The sequence below is a fragment of the Cibotium barometz genome, chromosome 15 (genome assembly GCF_041138505.1).
Source record: "Cibotium barometz isolate CiBa-2024 chromosome 15, ASM4113850v1, whole genome shotgun sequence".
Classification (NCBI taxonomy): Eukaryota; Viridiplantae; Streptophyta; class Polypodiopsida; order Cyatheales; family Cibotiaceae; genus Cibotium; species Cibotium barometz.
In genome coordinates this window covers 60,296,811-60,304,964 of record NC_141060.1, presented here as the reverse complement: position 1 = coordinate 60,304,964, position 8,154 = coordinate 60,296,811, and positions in this window count along the sequence as shown.

Here is an 8,154-nt window from a genome sequence, read left to right as displayed (position 1 = left end):
TGGGCCTACCAAAAGTATAAAATACTATTTGGTATGTACAAAGGTATGAGGCCTTAGCCTTACAAAAATATTGATCCCTAAATATGAAACCATAAAAGGTGTTCACATATCTTCCAAAATACCCCATAGTGGTCCAACACATGTTCCACCCGCCAATTAACAAATAATCTGCCACTCAATCATTGCCTACATCCAAAATAATATTATTCAGTGCACACAGCTGGTTAAACACATTAATCCTGACCATATCATACTAGCGTACACAACTAATTAAACACAATAATCCTAATAAATTATATAAATAAAAAGTGCATCCAAATAAAATATCCTAAAATAAAATAATGGGTGTCCCCATAGAGGTTATGACTAACATGGAAGCACATCACTTAAAAGTAGATTGATAAAAATGAGTGAAGTACAAGTGAAGTGACATGATGAGGTCACTTACACACTCATAATGGTGTGTATATACACTCAAGGAAAAAAACCTCCTAAAGAGGAAAAAAGTGGCCCGACCCATTATTAGCCTACGCCTACGTCACTACCATATAATGCCACAAGTACTTCGGTGAATGATTACGTACATCAAATCATGCATGATAGCCTTGGTGACATTAACAAGGAGTAAAAGTCTTAATATGTATCTTCTCTTTTTTATTGATGCTCATAGTTCATTACACAGTACTCTGAATTTTTGGTGCTGTTATTAAAAACATTGATTTTACATGTAATCACTCTGTTTTTTGCATTAGAACTCACAACATACTTTATAGATAATAATGATGATGAATAAAGAGATTAAGCATGTTTACATATATGTGATGGAAAACAACAGACCTCAGGAAGCATACAGGACAAAAAGTACAAGCACAAGAGAATTGGGTACCAACTGCTCCCCCAAGTGTGTGCCAAAAGCATCCCTGCTTGAGTATTTATAGTTTTTACTATTTCCAAAAATAGATTATAATGCTATTTCTACCCATGCTTGCTCTACAAGCTTTCTTTTACAAAAATTGGGAAATAAAATATCAAAAATCTCACTCCCGTGATAGTCCTCCTAGTTGAGAAGACAACCATCCTCGGTTGTAAATATCACACACAGGTGATTAAACACATTAATCGTTCCCATGTGTAAGAAATGATCATATAGGCGTCCCCATTTGACCAAAGAGGTTATGACTAACATTCCCTTTTGAAATGTCAGCACACACATCCGATTAACACACAGTTAATCTTGATAATATACCAGCGCACACAACTGGTTAACACACCGTTAACCCTGGTTTAAACCAAAATATGTCAGCACACACAGTCGATTAACATAGTTAACAATTAACCCCAGTTTGGGCCAAAATTGGCATGGTGTGTGAAGTAAACTCAGAGGTACGAACATGGCTCAAAGGCTGATTAGGCATGGCTCAGAGGTTCTCATGGACATGGAATATCAGAGACTAATGAGTAACACCCGAATCCAATCAAATAAATCCAGGATTCAATTTGTTTCTACAAAATAAATTGCAACACTAAGATCAAGATATTAATAAGTTAGTTCAAATTCATCAATAATTGTAAATTTTGAATATAAATTTTGTTTTCCCAAGGTTCTAATAAAAATAAATCAAGACTAGAAAAACAAGCATAAATCTTACATTGATGAATTGCTGGCTACAAAATGGAATGGTTAGGAAAAATAGAAAATTTAAAACATGTCACAAATAATAAAAAATGTAATCATTAGGTAAAGATGAGTATTATTGTGGGTAAGTCGAGCTAATAATTGTTGGAATATAACGATGGTCTTAAACAACTGCTCAATAGCATCCTTAGTAAAAGCTAAATGTAACTCCATGGAAGCAATCATCATCAGTAGAACCTGGACATCATGCTTTCACCATGGATAACAACATGCCTACCCTCTATGCTTAACCTGAAGACTATTGTCTTCATGATTACGAAATAAATTGCTTGAGTGGAATAACCACACAGCCTAGAATAACGTTGGCCTTGAGTTAGGTGCATTATCTGAAAATTTGCCCAGGTTGTTTTTGTGAATCCTTGCATAACTAATGGCACATCTAAAATCATTAATAAATCCAAACAATTTGGTCATGACCATTTGCTAAATATACCATATGACGATGGTCACTCTTGGTGTCAGAAAGTTTAATTATTTTTACTAATGCATAGGTGAGAAAATTGTGTGTTGCACCAAGATATTGTCTTCTCCTCCTCTCTTCTTCTTCTTCTTCACCTTCTTCTTCTTCTTCTTTTTCTTCTTCTTCTTTCCTTCTTCTTCTTCATCTTTTTCTCTCTCTTCTTCTTGTCCTTTTTCTTCTCTTCTTCTTCTCCCTCTTCTTCTTCTTCTTCTTCTTCTTTTTCTCCCTCTTATTCTTCTCCTTCTTTTTCTTCTCTTCTTCTTCTTCTTCTTCTTCTTCTTCTTCTTCTTCTTCTTCTTCCTCTTCTTCTTTTTTCTCCCTCTTCTTCTTCTTCTTCTTCTTCTTCTTCTTCTTCTTCTTCTTCTTCTTCTCCTCCTCCTCCTCCTCCTCCTCCTCATGGGCTCATGTAGAGTTGCCACGCGGCTCTCTTTTATCCTATATCTCATTTACAAGCATGCAAAAAAGGGTATTAATAGGAAAGGAATGCATCCATTTCTTTCGTCTCCTATGGAGACACCGGTGTTGTCTGATGTTCGTCACTCATGCTGGCCGTGTGAGTAACGGCTACCTCCTACTTCATTAGTCTATTGTTGTGCGTATCCCACTGCTATGATACCATGTGGTGTGCACCTGGCCTGTGCCGATGTTCACTATTACGGGCTGCCCTGGTCGTCGGTGCTTTGACACGTGTGTTGTTGAGCCAATGTTTACTATGCCGACTGCCCTTGTTGTCGATGCTTTGACGTGTGTGGTATATGTACTTTGGCGTCGCTTGTCTGCACTTGGCTCTTGGGCTTCGTGCCGTTGTTTTGTCACCTTCACACAAAGGACCGTTGGTCCCACACTGGACTGTCTAACTGCCCCAAACACACCCCTTTTGTCTAATGAAGGACATACGGTTTGGTAGGTCCTGTGACGAAGCGTAGCCAGGCTTTGATACGACTGTGATGGAAAAGAACAGACCTCAAGAAGCATCCAAGCACAAGAGAATTGGGTACCAATTGCCCCCCAAGCATGTGCCAAAAGCATCCTCACTTGAGTATTTATAGTTTTTATTATTTCCAAAAATAGATTACAAGGCTATTTGTGCCCATGCTTGCTTTACACGATTTCTTTTACAAAAATTGGGTAATAAAATATCAAAAAATCTCACTCGTGATAATATATAAGCAAAATCCTAAGTTATGAGAGGATTTTTCTTCTTGTTTCTATAAGGTTAAATTTCCATTTCTCATTTTCATTGTATGTGCATATTCTAAAATATTTTATTTTTCTTTCTTTTTTTCCCTCCACTTATATTTCAACAATTATAGCATTAGCCTCATTCTTGACGATTGCTACCAAAATTCTTATGGGTGCACTTATAATAGCATCCTTGTTTCCAAGTTGAGATGAGCAATCAAAATAATTATACGTTCATGTACTCTCAAATATCTACATCTCCCTCATATCACATTTCAATGTACACATGAAACCGCAAGCACAACTGCCCAAGTGTTCTAGTTACTTGGACACTGTAAGTAAGCAAGTTTTTCCATGTCTAGTCAAATTTCCCAATTAAAATTTTAAATTAAGTTGAGCGTTTTTTGAACTTAAGAAAAACTACTAATTTAAAATTAAGTTGAGCAGTTCTAAATCTGAAGAGAAATTACTATTTTAAAATTAAGTTAAGCATTTTCGAATCTAAAGAAAAAACTAATAATTTTTAAATTAGCTTGAGCATTTTTTATAATTAAAGAAAAGCTATTAATTTTTTTAAAATTATAGGGTCTCATTCTTGGCCACTAATCTTTACATCTCGACTTGTTGTACACATTCTTCTAATGTCAACTCTTACTCTTCCTTCAATCAACCCTACAAGTGACATAAAACAACCCACTACTTTTTACTACATTCTCATCTTATTGTCAATGTTCTCTCTTACTCTTCCTTCCATTCCAAGTGACACAACATGGCCCCTAGGTGCTAGAAAGATTCGTCTCTCTTGTATTACATGCAACGGGGGTAGCCACAAAGGCCTTGACTTCCTTTGCTAAGGCTTTAAGGTTAAAATCTTATAATTAGCCAATAACACTAAAGAAGCCAATAATACTCATAAAAAGCACACTCTCAAGTTATGTGTTGCTGCACTACCTCATGCAATTATCAAATTAGCCTAAACCTACTAGCTCATGGGTCATAGGTTTATATCCCCTATTGCTTTGGCTCCAGCATCTATCATCACATGGCCTCTAGCCAAGAAATTACTACTTTTTGGTGTTGGAAAAAATAATGTTTTTTAAAGCAACTCTATTTTATTTCTCTTTCTCTCTCTCTCTCTCTCTCTCTCTCTCTCTCTCTCTCTCTCTCTCTCTCTCTCTCTCTCTCTCTCTCTCTCTCTCTCTCTCTCTCTCTCTCCTTTTTTTCAACAAAGAATCCCCCTTTGGAAGACTATCTCCACTTGTGACTTGCATTTTGTGAAGCACGATTATGGAGAGCACTTTAAGCAACACCACACATGACTAGTGCAAGGGGGGAAGATCAATTGAGGAAAATAAGGTACCAAGGGATGAGATCTCTCTCTCTCTCTCTCTCTCTCTCTCTCTCTCTCTCTCTCTCTCTTCGTAATGGGTAATATATATTAATTACAAAAAAACAACATACAGAAGGTTGCATGACCACTAAGAAACATGTACAAAATCAGGCCGCATGGCCACCAAACAAGAACGTGCAACTCGGAGTGGTAAGGATGCCGTACATATAGCTGTTTAATCTAGTTAAAAAACAAGGTGATGGTCTCAACTTTCAAAACTGCATTGATAATAGAACAGGGTATATGAACCCTTACTTATATTTGGATCAACTAGTGAGAAACATATGACAACAATGTTTACTATTATATAAAATGACTAGATATTCCACTTAAAGCCTTATGGGATGGTTAAAAATGCATGAACTAGTCTCTTGTTCTATAGTAATAAACATGGTTCTAAATTTTTAAAATTTAATCTAAAAGTTCCTAAAATGATAGGTGTATATCTGATTGGCTCTCATAAAACACACCAGCAAAGCTCGGGCAAAGCAAGTCAGCAGCAGCAGGGACTACATGACAAGTACTGTGGGGCAGAGCAAGTAAGCAGAGCAGCAGGTACAGGCGGTGGCGCTCAGTATGGCAGCGCAGGGCAGTAGGCATCGCAAGGCAATAGCAGGCGGCGCACAACAATGTTCGACTAGTTGAGTAAGGTAGAGCAAAAGGGCAAAACCCTAACCCTAATCGTGCTCTGATACCAATGTTGGGGTTGGGGAGAGCTTACCTGTACACACACACACACACACACACACACACACACACACACAGTGAGCTTGAACAAGGAAACACGAGAGAGAGAGAGAGAGAGAGAGAGAGAGAGAGAGAGAGAGAGAGAGAGAGAGAGAGCTACTGGAAAAGTACTCTATTGTGATAAGGTACAAAGTATAATGAGCACATTAAAAGCCTAGGGCAAGGTGCCCAACACACAGACCAAGGATCAGCCTGCTCCCCCCTGGTAAGACATCCATCAAACACCAAGGAAAAGAGCTACCACAAGAGCAAGCCTCTCAAGCTCTTTGTCGACGAGGAGGCAATAACATTGTACGCATAGCTGCACACCAAGGATCAACATGCTCCCTAGTGAGATGATCGGCCCCAACACCAAAGATGAAATCTACCATAAAAGTAACCCTCGTAGACGGCCTACATGGCCATGAAATCCATGCTCAGCATTAAAGATGAAAGCATTCCTCATCGTCCAATTATGCCATAAACCCAGAATCTCATGAAATCAAAGAGCATGTAGAAGTGTTGAGGATGGTGGCCGTGTTGCTACCCAAAAACCCACTGACGTCGTGAAGTTAGTGTAACAGATGTCATGGATCTCCAAATAGCTGAAAGATATGTCTAAATATGTCTGGCCACTAGACACATGAGGAACCTATGGCAACCATTCTCTAGGGAGGTAGTGTAGAAGAAGCATGTACCATCAGAGATGTGTCGTTTATGAAGAGCATCCACTAATGGCAGCCCACCAATCATCACCTGCCAGATGAAGACCTTGGCTTTGAAGGGAAGGGCTGAGTGCCATCCCCGAAACATTGTCGTTTTCCACGAAGAAACTGTTTTTCGTAAATGCCACGTTTTATTTGCATGCTGATACATCCACGATTTCTTTTTGATCTGCATGTGATAAACATCATTTGCGGAAGCATGCAAAAGAGTCACACGTCCCAATAATGCCCAATCCTCCCATGGACTTGACTAATGTAGATCTGGAATGGGATCAAAAGAAGCCATGCAACTCTGTAGCAGCTGATCCCAAATATACCTATAACCACGTGGGACATGAAAGAGGCAAGCATAATGTCAGACAAACACACCACACCCAATCTGGCCATGCGGTTGAATTTGGGGCAGATTTCCTAGTTGTCAGACCATGTGATCACACGTGATGTAGCCAGAATCTCTGTCTGAAAGGAATTAGCTTGGCGGCGGGAGTATAGAGGTTCTCTCTCTCTCTCTCTCTCTCTCTCTCTCTCTCTCTCTCTCTCTCTCTCTCTCTCTCTCTCTCTCTCTCTCTCTCTCTCTCTCTCTCTCTCTCTCTCTCTCTCTCTCTCTCTCGTGCTCATTCCATAAATATAAATATAAATATTTAACAAAAATTAGAATACTTCTTACAAAATTAAATATTATAAGTATTTGTTAATATAATAAGTATTAAATTAATAATTTGGTATGCCTCATATTAATTCAAGTTATTTTTATAATAATAGATACAATATAATGTATTTGGTATAATCATTCAATAATAATTTTATCTTGATCATTAAACTTTATTTTTGTTATTTATAAATTCTGTATTTTTAACATTATCACAAAAAATATGTAGTGCATCTGCAAGACTAAACTTGATTTTTATGTGCATTTACATATGCTTTGCTTATTTTCTTAGTAAAACATTTTATTTGAATTATCAAGACACTTCACACATACTAAACAGGAATAGAGATAAAGCATGATTACATACATAGCACAAGCAAAAATATGACTTATGAGAAGGTTGGTAAACTTAATTCAAGGTTGGGGGGGATATGTTTTAGCGAAAGTAGTGAAGCGATTTTCTAAAATCTCAATCTCTCATTCTCTTTCTAGGTTTACTCTTATTCTCTCTCTAGGTTTTACCTCTCTCTACACATACATATATACATACATGCATGCATGTAAGCATGCATGTATAGATGTATACATATATTCATACACATGCATGCATAGATACATACCTCTCTCTCTCTCTCTCTCTCTCTCTCTCTCTCTCTCTCTCTGTGTCATTGACTCATTCTCCTCTCTCTAAATCAAATGTGTTTGTGTGTATGTGAGAAACACACACACACATTCTCTCTCTCTCTCTCTCTCTCTCTCTCTCTCTCTCTCTCTCTCTCTCTCTCTATATATATATATATATATATATATATATATATATATATATATTATAAAAAAAACTCTCTCTCTCTCTCTCTCTCTCTCTCTCTCTCCCTCTCTCTCTCTCTATATATATATATATATATATATATATATGTTTATATCTTTATAAAAAACTCTCTCTCTCTCTCTCTCTCTCTCTCTCTCTCTCTCTCTCTCTCTCACACACACACACACACACACACTCACACACACTCACACTTTTAGTAATGATATTACTAGTGGAAAACCTCAGTGTGCGAGGTGAAAACCCGCGAAGGAATATACTTTGTACAATGGAGTGTTATAGGACCATGGTACATGGGGATTAGATTATTCCACAAAATTAAATAATAAAAGAAATTAAACATATCATCATAACATAAATCAAGAACATGAAAGATCAAAGAACACAAGACTGGGTGTAATCTCCTCCCCGACATGCGTGGCTCCACTCCCACCCGTTGGTATTTAAATCATATTAATAAATTTAGCCCTTGGAGTCATGAATAGCATAGCTTTTCCAAA